The 16004-nt window shown below is 31.0% G+C and overlaps 1 pseudogene across 1 annotated transcript in view; it reads left to right on the top strand.

Annotated features, from left to right (window-relative positions):
• The window catches only part of LOC308395915 (F-BAR and double SH3 domains protein 2-like), a 52298-nt pseudogene continuing 36294 nt past the window's right edge, over window positions 1-16004 (top strand). The window contains exons 1-2 of the transcript in view: window positions 1-33; window positions 1213-1347. The product of the transcript in view is annotated as an F-BAR and double SH3 domains protein 2-like (transcript). The remainder of the gene's footprint in view (window positions 34-1212; window positions 1348-16004) is intronic.

Genomic DNA, 16004 nt, shown 5'->3' with positions numbered 1-16004 from the left:
ATGGATCCGGACTCATTGAAAGTCACCTGGCTGGTACGTTTCAAAGATTCTTCAATTATTTTAAGAGTCACTAGACAACTATAATAATTTAACAAGTTCCAGTGTGAATATCAAATTTTTAATGTGATCAAAATATGTGTATTCCAAGATTTTTCCCGGTAAATAGTTTGTATGCTTTAAATTTTGCGGGACAGCTGTAGAATTTATTACCGACTGGCCTATGAATGTGAAAAAAGGTGTTACTTTGATTGAAGGCTTCAAATTTGACACTGCCCCCCAATAAAATGGTTAAACTAGCTTAATGGACAAAGATTAGTAAAATACTCCCCAAAAAAAGAATAAAAATAAAATCAGTTTCTATGGTAACAGCATTTTGTCACAATGATAGAACATGCAGGTGAACACACCAGATCCCCTGTAGCTCCTGACATCATTTTCTTCTCTGGATCAAAAGCTTCATTAGGTAAACTATAACGTTTTTTCCCAGCTACATAACGCAGTGATAAAAAAAATAATCAAAACAAAATAATATAAAAATAATATTGAAAACATTAAGCATAGTCAAAATAATCATGAAGTTAAACCTTTATGTGTGTGTTTTATTTTGTGTTTTATTTTAAAAATATGTGCTTGGAGTTCCACTGCCTTTGTTTGTATTGGGAACATTTAGGACATGAAATTGGTACATTAAACCTCTGATGCTGTTTCAAAATGTGTTACATTGTTAATGAAAGAATCGTAATAAATAAATAAATAAATAAGAGAATGAGCTGCCTAGTTAGTTATACATTTCCTGTAGTATATTTATGTAACAAGCTATTTATGTCCAGTTATTTACAAATGAGTACCTATTATCCATTACCTACTCCAACGTAGTGTTTGCATAAAGGTTTAAAAAGGACAAATAAAAAGAAATGAATGTATACAAAATAAAATAGTGTTACCATAAAAGTGTAGTGTGCACAGAGTGAGCTGCCTTGGTGGAGGTTTGGTGCTCTTCTATTAAAAATGGATGCTTCACTTAATGATGTGAACTTAGTTGACATCTTTTGATCTCACATGAAAAAGTCGAAGTGTCACTCAGTCTGACATAAATGTAGCCTAAAATGCTCTTCTGTCATCATCTGCTCAAACTAATAAATGTAGGTCTGTTGCTTTAGCACTGGCTGTTTATTACATTCCTAATGTTATTTTAAACTTGTTTCCTTACAGACTGTCTTGACTATGTGGTTGAGCGTCCTGCAGAAGAAGGCCTTCCTCAAGTCATCAGGATCCTGGATGACAGTCTCCCGAACGCCATCTCTTCTGATGAAGCACAGGAAACTGATGCCCAGCGTGTCGGTGACGGTGAGTATATCCCTCCCTCAGTCTTCCCCTTTTCTCATAAAGAACTGGATGCTGATGCGTGTCAGCGAAGTGCAAGATGAAAAAACCCTCCCTGAAAATGAGGAATCAATGCTGGAAAGTCATTTTATTGCTTTGAGGTCTGTTTATTGCAAATATCTTTGACTTGTTTTTATGCCTTGTAATGTTTATGTGTGTATTTATGTCTTATAATGTTTATATGTGTATTTATGTCTTGTACTGCTGGTAAGTAACTTTCTTGCACTGAGGTCTGTTTATTGCAAGTATCTTTGACTTGTTTTTATGTCTTATAATGTTTATATGTGTATTTATGTCTTGTATTGCTGTTAAATGTGTATGTATGTCTTCAATTGCTGGTAAGTAACTTTCTTGTACTGAGGTCTGTTTGTGGCAAATATCTTTGACTTGTTTTTATGTCTTGTAATGTTTATGTGTGTATTTATGTCTTGTATTGCTGGTAAGTAACTTTCTTGCACTGAGGTCTGTTTGTTGCAAATATCTTTGACTTGTTTTTATGTCTTATAATGTTTATATGTGTATTTATGTCTTGTATTGCTGTTAAATGTGTATGTATGTCTTCAATTGCTGGTAAGTAACTTTCTTGTACTGAGGTCTGTTTGTCGCAAATATCTTTGACTTGTTTTTATGTCTTGTAATGTTTATGTCTGTATGTATGTCTTCAATTGCTGTTAAGTAACTTTCTTGCACTGAGGTCTGTTTGTTGCAAATATCTTTGACTTGTTTTTATGTCTTGTAATGTTTATGTGTGTATTTATGTCTTCAATTGCTGGTAAGTAACTTTCTTGCACTGAGGTCTGTTTGTTGCAAATATCTTTGACTTGTTTTTATGTCTTGTAATGTTTATGTGTGTATTTATGTCTTCAATTGCTGGTAAGTAACTTTCTTGCACTGAGGTCTGTTTGTTGCAAATATCTTTGACTTGTTTTTATGTCTTGTAATGTTTATGTCTGTATGTATTTCTTCAATTGCTGTTAAGTAACTTTCTTGCACTGAGGTCTGTTTGTTGCAAATATCTTTGACCTGTTTTTATGTCTTATAATGTTTATATTTGTACTTATGTGTTGCATTGCTCGTGAGTAACTTTCTTGCACTGAGGTCTGTTTATTGCAAATATCTTTGACCCTTTTTTTATGTCTTATAATGTTTATATTTGTACTTATGTCTTGTATTGCTGGTAAGTAACTTTCTTGCACTGAGGTCTGTTTATTGCAAATATCTTTGACCTGTTTTTATGTCTTATAATGTTTATATTTGTACTTATATCTTGTATTGCTGGTAAGTAACTTTCTTGCACTGAGGTCTGTTTGTTGCAAATATCTTTGACTTGTTTTTATGTCTTTTAATGTTTATGTGTGTATGTATGTCTTCAATTGCTCTTAAGTAACTTTCTTGCACTGAGGTCTGCTTGTTGCAAATATCTTTGACTTGTTTTTATGTCTTCTAATGTTTATGTGTGTATTTATGTCTTGTAATGATTATGTGTGTATGTATGTCTTGGATTGCTGGTAAGTAACTTTCTTGCACTGAGGTCTGTGTATTGCAAATATCTTTGACTTGCTTTTATGTCTTATAATGTTTATGTGTGTATTTATGTCTTTTATTGCTGGTAAGTAACTTTCTTGCACTGAGGTCTGTTTATTGCGTATATCTTTGACTTGTTTTTATGTCTTGTAATGTTTATGTGTGTATTTATGTCTTGTATTGCAAATATCTTTGACTTGTTTTTATGTCTTTCAATGTTTATGTGTGTATGTATGTCTTCAATTGCTGTTAAGTAACTTTCTTGCACTGAGGTCTGTTTGTTGCAAATATCTTTGACTTGTTTTTATGTCTTGTAATGTTTATGTGTGTATTTATGTCTTGTATTGCTGGTAAGTAACTTTCTTGCACTGAGGTCTGTTTGTTGCAAATATCTTTGACTTGTTTTTATGTCTTATAATGTTTATGTCTGTATGTATGTCTTCAATTGCTGTTAAGTAACTTTCTTGCACTGAGGTCTGTTTGTTGCAAATATCTTTGACCTGTTTTTATGTCTTATAATGTTTATATTTGTACTTATGTGTTGCATTGCTGGTAAGTAACTTTCTTTCACTGAGGTCTGTTTATTGCAAATATCTTTGACTTGTTTTTATGTCTTATAATGTTTATGTGTGTATTTATGTCTGGTATTGCTGTTAAATGTGTATTTATGTCTTGTATTGCTGGTAAGTAACTTTCTTGCACTGAGGTCTGTTTATTGCAAATATCTTTGACTTGTTTTTATGTCTTATAATGTTTATGTCTGTATGTATGTCTTCAATTGCTGTTAAGTAACTTTCTTGCACTGAGGTCTGTTTGTTGCAAATATCTTTGACTTGTTTTTATGTCTTATAATGTTTATGTCTGTATGTATGTCTTCAATTGCTGTTAAGTAACTTTCTTGCACTGAGGTCTGTCTGTTGCAAATATCTTTGACCTGTTTTTATGTCTTATAATGTTTATATTTGTACTTATGTGTTGCATTGCTGGTAAGTAACTTTCTTGCACTGAGGTCTGTTCATTGCGAATATCTTTGACTTGTTTTTATGTCTTTTAATGTTTATGTGTGTATGTATGTCTTCAATTGCTGTTAAGTAACTTTCTTGCACTGAGGTCTGTTTGTCGCAAATATCTTTGCCTTGTTTTTATGTCTTATAATGTTTATGTCTGTATGTATTTCTTCAATTGCTGTTAAGTAACTTTCTTGCACTGAGGTCTGTTTGTTGCAAATATCTTTGACTTGTTTTTATGTCTTATAATGTTTATATTTGTACTTATGTCTTGTATTGCTGGTAAGTAACTTTCTTGCACTTAGGTCTGTTTATTGCAAATATCTTTGACCTGTTTTTATGTCTTATAATGTTTATATTTGTACTTATGTCTTGTATTGCTGGTAAGTAACTTTCTTGCACTGAGGTCTGTTTGTTGCAAATATCTTTGACCTTTTTTTATGTCTTCTAATGTTTATGTGTGTATTTATGTCTTCTAATGATTATGTGTGTATTTATGTCTTGGATTGCTGGTAAGTAACTTTCTTGCACTGAGGTCTGTTTATTGCAAATATCTTTGACTTGTGTTTATGTCTTATAATGTTTATGTCTGTATGTATGTCTTCAATTGCTGTTAACTAACTTTCTTGCACTGAGGTCTGTTTGTTGCAAATATCTTTGACTTGTTTTTATGTTTTATAATGTTTATGTGTGTATTTATGTCTTGTATTGCTGGTAAGTAACTTTCTTGCACTGAGGTCTGTTTGTTGCAAATATCTTTGACCTGTTTTTATGTCTTATAATGTTTATATTTGTACTTATGTGTTGCATTGCTCGTGAGTAACTTTCTTGCACTGAGGTCTGTTTATTGCAAATATCTTTGACCCTTTTTTTATGTCTTATAATGTTTATATTTGTACTTATGTCTTGTATTGCTGGTAAGTAACTTTCTTGCACTGAGGTCTGTTTATTGCAAATATCTTTGACCTGTTTTTATGTCTTATAATGTTTATATTTGTACTTATATCTTGTATTGCTGGTAAGTAACTTTCTTGCACTGAGGTCTGTTTGTTGCAAATATCTTTGACTTGTTTTTATGTCTTATAATGTTTATGTCTGTATGTATGTCTTCAATTGCTGTTAAGTAACTTTCTTGCACTGAGGTCTGTTTGTTGCAAATATCTTTGACCTGTTTTTATGTCTTATAATGTTTATATTTGTACTTATGTGTTGCATTGCTGGTAAGTAACTTTCTTTCACTGAGGTCTGTTTATTGCAAATATCTTTGACTTGTTTTTATGTCTTATAATGTTTATGTGTGTATTTATGTCTGGTATTGCTGTTAAATGTGTATTTATGTCTTGTATTGCTGGTAAGTAACTTTCTTGCACTGAGGTCTGTTTATTGCAAATATCTTTGACTTGTTTTTATGTCTTATAATGTTTATGTCTGTATGTATGTCTTCAATTGCTGTTAACTAACTTTCTTGCACTGAGGTCTGTTTGTTGCAAATATCTTTGACTTGTTTTTATGTTTTATAATGTTTATGTGTGTATTTATGTCTTGTATTGCTGGTAAGTAACTTTCTTGCACTGAGGTCTGTTTGTTGCAAATATCTTTGACCTGTTTTTATGTCTTATAATGTTTATATTTGTACTTATGTGTTGCATTGCTCGTGAGTAACTTTCTTGCACTGAGGTCTGTTTATTGCAAATATCTTTGACCCTTTTTTTATGTCTTATAATGTTTATATTTGTACTTATGTCTTGTATTGCTGGTAAGTAACTTTCTTGCACTGAGGACTGTTTATTGCAAATATCTTTGACCTGTTTTTATGTCTTATAATGTTTATATTTGTACTTATATCTTGTATTGCTGGTAAGTAACTTTCTTGCACTGAGGTCTGTTTGTTGCAAATATCTTTGACTTGTTTTTATGTCTTATAATGTTTATGTCTGTATGTATGTCTTCAATTGCTGTTAAGTAACTTTCTTGCACTGAGGTCTGTTTGTTGCAAATATCTTTGACTTGTTTTTATGTTTTATAATGTTTATGTGTGTATTTATGTCTTGTATTGCTGGTAAGTAACTTTCTTGCACTGAGGTCTGTTTGTTGCAAATATCTTTGACCTGTTTTTATGTCTTATAATGTTTATATTTGTACTTATGTGTTGCATTGCTCGTGAGTAACTTTCTTGCACTGAGGTCTGTTTATTGCAAATATCTTTGACCCTTTTTTTATGTCTTATAATGTTTATATTTGTACTTATGTCTTGTATTGCTGGTAAGTAACTTTCTTGCACTGAGGTCTGTTTATTGCAAATATCTTTGACTTGTTTTTATGTCTTATAATGTTTATGTCTGTATGTATGTCTTCAATTGCTGTTAAGTAACTTTCTTGCACTGAGGTCTGTTTGTTGCAAATATCTTTGACCTGTTTTTATGTCTTATAATGTTTATGTGTGTATTTATGTCTGGTATTGCTGTTAAATGTGTACTTATGTCTTGTATTGCTGGTAAGTAACTTTCTTGCACTGAGGTCTGTTTGTTGCAAATATCTTTGACCTGTTTTTATGTCTTATAATGTTTATGTCTGTATGTATGTCTTCAATTGCTGTTAAGTAACTTTCTTGCACTGAGGTCTGTTTGTTGCAAACATCTTTGACTTGCTTTTATGTCTTATAATGTTTATATTTGTACTTATGTCTTGTATTGCTGGTAAGTAACTTTCTTGCACTGAGGTCTGTTTGTTGCAAATATCTTTGACCTGTTTTTATGTCTTATAATGTTTATATTTGTACTTATGTCTTGTATTGCTGGTAAGTAACTTTCTTGCACTGAGGTCTGTTTGTTGCAAATATCTTTGACCTGTTTTTATGTCTTATAATGTTTATATTTGTACTTATGTCTTGTATTGCTGGTAAGTAACTTTCTTGCACTGAGGTCTGTTTATTGCAAATATCTTTGACTTGTTTTTATGTCTTTTAATGTTTATGTGTGTATGTATGTCTTCAATTGCTCTTAAGTAACTTTCTTGCACTGAGGTCTGTTTGTTGCAAATATCTGTGACCTGTTTTTATGTCTTATAATGTTTATATTTGTACTTATGTGTTGTATTGCTGTTAAGTAACTTTCTTGCACTTAGGTCTGTTTATTGCAAATATCTTTGACCTGTTTTTATGTCTTATAATGTTTATATTTGTACTTATGTCTTCAATTGCTGTTAAGTAACTTTCTTGCACTGAGGTCTGTTTGTTGCAAATATCTTTGACTTGCTTTTATGTCTTATAATGTTTATGTGTGTATTTATGTCTGGTATTGCTGTTAAATGTGTATTTATGTCTTGTATTGCTGGTAAGTAACTTTCTTGCACTGAGGTCTGTTTATTGCGAATATCTTTGACTTGTTTTTATGTCTTTCAATGTTTATGTGTGTATGTATGTCTTCAATTGCTGTTAAATAACTTTCTTGCACTGAGGTCTGTTTGTTGCAAATATCTTTGACTTGTTTTTATGTCTTCTAATGTTTATGTGTGTATTTATGTCTTGTAATGATTATGTGTGTATGTATGTCTTGTATTGCTGGTAAGTAACTTTCTTGCACTGAGGTCTGTTTGTTGCAAATATCTTTGACCTGTTTTTATGTCTTATAATGTTTATATTTGTACTTATGTGTTGTATTGCTGGTAAGTAACTTTCTTGCACTTAGGTCTGTTTATTGCAAATATCTTTGACCTGTTTTTATGTCTTATAATGTTTATATTTGTACTTATGTCTTCAATTGCTGTTAAGTAACTTTCTTGCACTGAGGTCTGTTTGTTGCAAATATCTTTGACTTGCTTTTATGTCTTATAATGTTTATGTGTGTATTTATGTCTGGTATTGCTGTTAAATGTGTATTTATGTCTTGTATTGCTGGTAAGTAACTTTCTTGCACTGAGGTCTGTTTATTGCGAATATCTTTGACTTGTTTTTATGTCTTTCAATGTTTATGTGTGTATGTATGTCTTCAATTGCTGTTAAGTAACTTTCTTGCACTGAGGTCTGTTTGTTGCAAATATCTTTGACTTCTTTTTATGTCTTCTAATGTTTATGTGTGTATTTATATCTTGTAATGATTATGTGTGTATGTATGTCTTGTATTGCTGGTAAGTAACTTTCTTGCACTGAGGTCTGTTTGTTGCAAATATCTTTGACCTGTTTTTATGTCTTATAATGTTTATATTTGTACTTATGTCTTCAATTGCTGTTAAGTAACTTTCTTGCACTGAGGTCTGTTTGTTGCAAATATCTTTGACTTGCTTTTATGTCTTACAATGTTTATGTGTGTATTTATGTCTGGTAATGATTATGTGTGTATGTATGTCTTGTATTGCTGGTAAGTAACTTTCTTGCACTGAGGTCTGTTTATTGCAAATATCTTTGACTTGTTTTTATGTCTTTTAATGTTTATGTGTGTATGTATGTCTTCAATTGCTCTTAAGTAACTTTCTTGCACTGAGGTCTGTTTGTTGCAAATATCTTTGACCTGTTTTTATGTCTTATAATGTTTATATTTGTACTTATGTCTTGTATTGCTGGTAAGTAACTTTCTTGCACTGAGGTCTGTTTGTTGCAAATATCTTTGACCTGTTTTTATGTCTTATAATGTTTATATTTGTACTTATGTCTTGTATTGCTGGTAAGTAACTTTCTTGCACTGAGGTCTGTTTATTGCAAATATCTTTGACTTGTTTTTATGTCTTTTAATGTTTATGTGTGTATGTATGTCTTCAATTGCTGTTAAGTAACTTTCTTGCACTGAGGTCTGTTTGTTGCAAATATCTTTGACCTGTTTTTATGTCTTATAATGTTTATATTTGTACTTATGTCTTCAATTGCTGTTAAGTAACTTTCTTGCACTGAGGTCTGTTTATTGCAAATATCTTTGACCTGTTTTTATGTCTTATAATGTTTATATTTGTACTTATGTCTTCAATTGCTGTTAAGTAACTTTCTTGCACTGAGGTCTGTTTGTTGCAAATATCTTTGACTTGCTTTTATGTCTTATAATGTTTATGTGTGTATTTATGTCTGGTATTGCTGTTAAATGTGTATTTATGTCTTGTATTGCTGGTAAGTAACTTTCTTGCACTGAGGTCTGTTTATTGCGAATATCTTTGACTTGTTTTTATGTCTTTCAATGTTTATGTGTGTATGTATGTCTTCAATTGCTCTTAAGTAACTTTCTTGCACTGAGGTCTGTTTGTTGCAAATATCTTTGACTTGTTTTTATGTCTTATAATGTTTATGTCTGTATGTATGTCTTCAATTGCTGTTAAGTAACTTTCTTGCACTGAGGTCTGTTTGTTGCAAATATCTTTGACCTGTTTTTATGTCTTATAATGTTTATATTTGTACTTATGTCTTGTATTGCTGGTAAGTAACTTTCTTGCACTTAGGTCTGTTTATTGCAAATATCTTTGACCTGTTTTTATGTCTTATAATGTTTATATTTGTACTTATATCTTGTATTGCTGGTAAGTAACTTTCTTGCACTGAGGTCTGTTTGTTGCAAATATCTTTGACCTGTTTTTATGTCTTATAATGTTTATATTTGTACTTATGTCTTGTATTGCTGGTAAGTAACTTTCTTGCACTGAGGTCTGTTTATTGCAAATATCTTTGACTTGTTTTTATGTCTTTTAATGTTTATGTGTGTATGTATGTCTTCAATTGCTCTTAAGTAACTTTCTTGCACTGAGGTCTGTTTGTTGCAAATATCTGTGACCTGTTTTTATGTCTTATAATGTTTATATTTGTACTTATGTGTTGTATTGCTGTTAAGTAACTTTCTTGCACTTAGGTCTGTTTATTGCAAATATCTTTGACCTGTTTTTATGTCTTATAATGTTTATATTTGTACTTATGTCTTCAATTGCTGTTAAGTAACTTTCTTGCACTGAGGTCTGTTTGTTGCAAATATCTTTGACTTGCTTTTATGTCTTATAATGTTTATGTGTGTATTTATGTCTGGTATTGCTGTTAAATGTGTATTTATGTCTTGTATTGCTGGTAAGTAACTTTCTTGCACTGAGGTCTGTTTATTGCGAATATCTTTGACTTGTTTTTATGTCTTTCAATGTTTATGTGTGTATGTATGTCTTCAATTGCTGTTAAGTAACTTTCTTGCACTGAGGTCTGTTTGTTGCAAATATCTTTGACTTCTTTTTATGTCTTCTAATGTTTATGTGTGTATTTATGTCTTGTAATGATTATGTGTGTATGTATGTCTTGTATTGCTGGTAAGTAACTTTCTTGCACTGAGGTCTGTTTGTTGCAAATGTCTTTGACCTGTTTTTATGTCTTATAATGTTTATATTTGTACTTATGTGTTGTATTGCTGGTAAGTAACTTTCTTGCACTTAGGTCTGTTTATTGCAAATATCTTTGACCTGTTTTTATGTCTTATAATGTTTATATTTGTACTTATGTCTTCAATTGCTGTTAAGTAACTTTCTTGCACTGAGGTCTGTTTGTTGCAAATATCTTTGACTTGCTTTTATGTCTTATAATGTTTATGTGTGTATTTATGTCTGGTATTGCTGTTAAATGTGTATTTATGTCTTGTATTGCTGGTAAGTAACTTTCTTGCACTGAGGTCTGTTTATTGCGAATATCTTTGACTTGTTTTTATGTCTTTCAATGTTTATGTTTGTATGTATGTCTTCAATTGCTGTTAAGTAACTTTCTTGCACTGAGGTCTGTTTGTTGCAAATATCTTTGACTTCTTTTTATGTCTTCTAATGTTTATGTGTGTATTTATGTCTTGTAATGATTATGTGTGTATGTATGTCTTGTATTGCTGGTAAGTAACTTTCTTGCACTGAGGTCTGTTTGTTGCAAATATCTTTGACCTGTTTTTATGTCTTATAATGTTTATATGTGTACTTATGTCTTCAATTGCTGTTAAGTAACTTTCTTGCACTGAGGTCTGTTTGTTGCAAATATCTTTGACTTGCTTTTTTGTCTTATAATGTTTATGTGTGTATTTATGTCTGGTAATGATTATGTGTGTATGTATGTCTTGTATTGCTGGTAAGTAACTTTCTTGCACTGAGGTCTGTTTATTGCAAATATCTTTGACTTGTTTTTATGTCTTTTAATGTTTATGTGTGTATGTATGTCTTCAATTGCTCTTAAGTAACTTTCTTGCACTGAGGTCTGTTTGTTGCAAATATCTTTGACCTGTTTTCATGTCTTATAATGTTTATATTTGTACTTATGTCTTGTATTGCTGGTAAGTAACTTTCTTGCACTGAGGTCTGTTTATTGCGAATATCTTTGACTTGTTTTTATGTCTTTCAATGTTTATGTGTGTATGTATGTCTTCAATTGCTCTTAAGTAACTTTCTTGCACTGAGGTCTGTTTGTTGCAAATATCTTTGACCTGTTTTTATGTCTTATAATGTTTATATTTGTACTTATGTCTTGTATTGCTGGTAAGTAACTTTCTTGCACTGAGGTCTGTTTATTGCAAATATCTTTGACTTGTTTTTATGTCTTTCAATGTTTATGTGTGTATGTATGTCTTCAATTGCTCTTAAGTAACTTTCTTGCACTGAGGTCTGTTTGTTGCAAATATCTTTGACCTGTTTTTATGTCTTATAATGTTTATATTTGTACTTATGTCTTCAATTGCTGTTAAGTAACTTTCTTGCACTGAGGTCTGTTTGTTGCAAATATCTTTGACTTGCTTTTATGTCTTATAATGTTTATGTGTGTATTTATGTCTGGTATTGCTGTTAAATGTGTATTTATGTCTTGTATTGCTGGTAAGTAACTTTCTTGCACTGAGGTCTGTTTATTGCGAATATCTTTGACTTGTTTTTATGTCTTTCAATGTTTATGTGTGTATGTATGTCTTCAATTGCTCTTAAGTAACTTTCTTGCACTGAGGTCTGTTTGTTGCAAATATCTTTGACTTGTTTTTATGTCTTATAATGTTTATGTCTGTATGTATGTCTTCAATTGCTGTTAAGTAACTTTCTTGCACTGAGGTCTGTTTGTTGCAAATATCTTTGACCTGTTTTTATGTCTTATAATGTTTATATTTGTACTTATGTGTTGCATTGCTGGTAAGTAACTTTCTTGCACTGAGGTCTGTTTGTTGCAAATATCTTTGACTTGCTTATATGTTTTATAATGTTTATGTGTGTATTTATGTCTTGTATTGCTGGTAAGTAACTTTCTTGCACTGAGGTCTGTTTGTTGCAAATATCTTTGACTTGCTTTTATGTCTTATAATGTTTATGTGTGTATTTATGTCTTTTATTGCTGGTAAGTAACTTTCTTGCACTGAGGTCTGTTTATTGCGTATATCTTTGACTTGTTTTTATGTCTTTCAATGTTTATGTGTGTATGTATGTCTTCAATTGCTCTTAAGTAACTTTGTTGCACTGAGGTCTGTTTGTTGCAAATATCTTTGACTTGTTTTTATGTCTTATAATGTTTATATTTGTACTTATGTCTTGTATTGCTGGTAAGTAACTTTCTTGCACTGAGGTCTGTTTATTGCAAATATCTTTGACCTGTTTTTAATGTCTTATAATGTTTATATTTGTACTTTTGTCTTGTATTGCTGGTAAGTAACTTTCTTGCACTGAGGTCTGTTTATTGCAAATATCTTTGACCTGTTTTTATGTCTTATAATGTTTATATTTGTACTTATGTCTTGTATTGCTGGTAAGTAACTTTCTTGCACTGAGGTCTGTTTGTTGCAAATATCTTTGACCTTTTTTTATGTCTTCTAATGTTTATTTGTGTATTTATGTCTTCTAATGATTATGTGTGTATTTATGTCTTGGATTGCTGGTAAGTAACTTTCTTGCACTGAGGTCTGTTTATTGCAAATATCTTTGACTTGTGTTTATGTCTTATAATGTTTATGTCTGTATGTATGTCTTCAATTGCTGTTAACTAACTTTCTTGCACTGAGGTCTGTTTGTTGCAAATATCTTTGACTTGTTTTTATGTTTTATAATGTTTATGTGTGTATTTATGTCTTGTATTGTTGGTAAGTAACTTTCTTGCACTGAGGTCTGTTTGTTGCAAATATCTTTGACCTGTTTTTATGTCTTATAATGTTTATGTCTGTATGTATGTCTTCAATTGCTGTTAAGTAACTTTCTTGCACTGAGGTCTGTTTGTTGCAAATATCTTTGACTTGCTTTTATGTCTTATAATGTTTATGTGTGTATTTATGTCTGGTATTGCTGTTAAATGTGTATTTATGTCTTGTATTGCTGTTAAGTAACTTTCTTGCACTGAGGTCTGTTTCTTGCAAATATCTTTGACCTGTTTTTATGTCTTATAATGTTTATATTTGTACTTATGTGTTGTATTGCTGGTAAGTAACTTTCTTGCACTGAGGTCTGTTTGTTGCAAATATCTTTGACTTGTTTTTATGTCTTATAATGTTTATGTCTGTATGTATGTCTTCAATTGCTGTTAAGTAACTTTCTTGCACTGAGGTCTGTTTGTTGCAAATATCTTTGACTTGTTTTTATCTCTTATAATGTTTATGTCTGTATGTATGTCTTCAATTGCTGTTAAGTAACTTTCTTGCACTGAGGTCTGTTTGTTGCAAATATCTTTGACCTGTTTTTATGTCTTATAATGTTTATATTTGTACTTATGTGTTGTATTGCTGGTAAGTAACTTTCTTGCACTGAGGTCTGTTTGTTGCAAATATCTTTGACTTGTTTTTATGTCTTATAATGTTTATGTCTGTATGTATGTCTTCAATTGCTGTTAAGTAACTTTCTTGCACTGAAGTCTGTTTGTTGCAAATATCTTTGACTTGCTTTTATGTCTTATAATGTTTATGTGTGTATTTATGTCTGGTATTGCTGTTAAGTAACTTTCTTGCACTGAGGTCTGTTTGTTGCAAATATAATTGACCTGTTTTTATGTCTTATAATGTTTATATTTGTACTTATGTGTTGTATTGCTGGTAAGTAACTTTCTTGCACTGAGGTCTGTTTGTTGCAAATATCTTTGACTTGTTTTTATGTCTTATAATGTTTATGTCTGTATGTATGTCTTCAATTGCTGTTAAGTAACTTTCTTGCACTGAGGTCTGTTTGTTGCAAATATCTTTGACTTGTTTTTATGTCTTGTAATGTTTATGTCTGTATGTATGTCTTCAATTGCTGTTAAGTAACTTTCTTGCACTGAGGTCTGTTTGTTGCAAATATCTTTGACTTGCTTTTATGTCTTATAATGTTTATGTCTGTATGTATGTCTTCAATTGCTGTTAAGTAACTTTCTTGCACTGAGGTCTGTTTGTTGCAAATATCTTTGACTTGCTTTTATGTCTTATAATGTTTATGTGTGTATTTATGTCTGGTATTGCTGTTAAACGTGTATTTATGTCTTGTATTGCTGGTAAGTAACTTTCTTGCACTGAGGTCTGTTTATTGCGAATATCTTTGACTTGTTTTTATGTCTTTTAATGTTTATGTGTGTGTGTATGTATGTCTTCAATTGCTGTTAAGTAACTTTCTTGCACTGAGGTCTGTTTGTTGCAAATATCTTTGACCTGTTTTTATGTCTTATAATGTTTATATTTGTACTTATGTGTTGCATTGCTGGTAAGTAACTTTCTTGCACTGAGGTCTGTTTGTTGCAAATATCTTTGACTTGCTTATATGTTTTATAATGTTTATGTGTGTATTTATGTCTTGTATTGCTGGTAAGTAACTTTCTTGCACTGAGGTCTGTTTGTTGCAAATATCTTTGACTTGTTTTTATGTCTTGTAATGTTTATGTGTGTATTTATGTCTTGTATTGCTGGTAAGTAACTTTCTTGCACTGAGGTCTGTTTGTTGCAAATATCTTTGACTTGTTTTTATGTCTTATAATGTTTATGTCTGTATGTATGTCTTCAATTGCTGTTAAGTAACTTTCTTGCACTGAGGTCTGTTTGTTGCAAATATCTTTGACTTGTTTTTATGTCTTGTAATGTTTATGTGTGTATTTATGTCTTGTATCGCTGGTAAGTAACTTTCTTGCACTGAGGTCTGTTTGTTGCAAATATAATTGACCTGTTTTTATGTCTTATAATGTTTATATTTGTACTTATGTGTTGTATTGCTGGTAAGTAACTTTCTTGCACTGAGGTCTGTTTGTTGCAAATATCTTTGACTTGTTTTTATGTCTTATAATGTTTATGTCTGTATGTATGTCTTCAATTGCTGTTAAGTAACTTTCTTGCACTGAGGTCTGTTTGTTGCAAATATCTTTGACTTGTTTTTATGTCTTGTAATGTTTATGTCTGTATGTATGTCTTCAATTGCTGTTAAGTAACTTTCTTGCACTGAGGTCTGTTTGTTGCAAATATCTTTGACTTGCTTTTATGTCTTATAATGTTTATGTCTGTCTGTATGTCTTCAATTGCTGTTAAGTAACTTTCTTGCACTGAGGTCTGTTTGTTGCAAATATCTTTGACTTGCTTTTATGTCTTATAATGTTTATGTGTGTATTTATGTCTGGTATTGCTGTTAAACGTGTATTTATGTCTTGTATTGCTGGTAAGTAACTTTCTTGCACTGAGGTCTGTTTATTGCGAATATCTTTGACTTGTTTTTATGTCTTTTAATGTTTATGTGTGTATGTATGTCTTCAATTGCTGTTAAGTAACTTTCTTGCACTGAGGTCTGTTTGTTGCAAATATCTTTGACCTGTTTTTATGTCTTATAATGTTTATATTTGTACTTATGTGTTGCATTGCTGGTAAGTAACTTTCTTGCACTGAGGTCTGTTTGTTGCAAATATCTTTGACTTGCTTATATGTTTTATAATGTTTATGTGTGTATTTATGTCTTGTATTGCTGGTAAGTAACTTTCTTGCACTGAGGTCTGTTTATTGCAAATATCTTTGACTTGTTTTTATGTCTTATAATGTTTATGTGTGTATTTATGTCTGGTATTGCTGTTAAATGTGTATTTATGTCTTGTATTGCTGGTAAGTAACTTTCTTGCACTGAGGTCTGTTTATTGCAAATATCTTTGACCTGTTTTTATGTCTTATAATGTTTATATTTGTACTTATGTGTTGCATTGCTGGTAAG

The sequence above is a fragment of the Rhamphochromis sp. 'chilingali' genome, assembly GCF_963969265.1.
Source record: "Rhamphochromis sp. 'chilingali' genome assembly, chromosome: 4".
Lineage (NCBI taxonomy): Eukaryota > Metazoa > Chordata > Actinopteri > Cichliformes > Cichlidae > Rhamphochromis > Rhamphochromis sp. 'chilingali'.
Note: the sequence above shows the minus strand (reverse complement) of the source record. Positions and strands in the feature narration are given on the sequence as shown.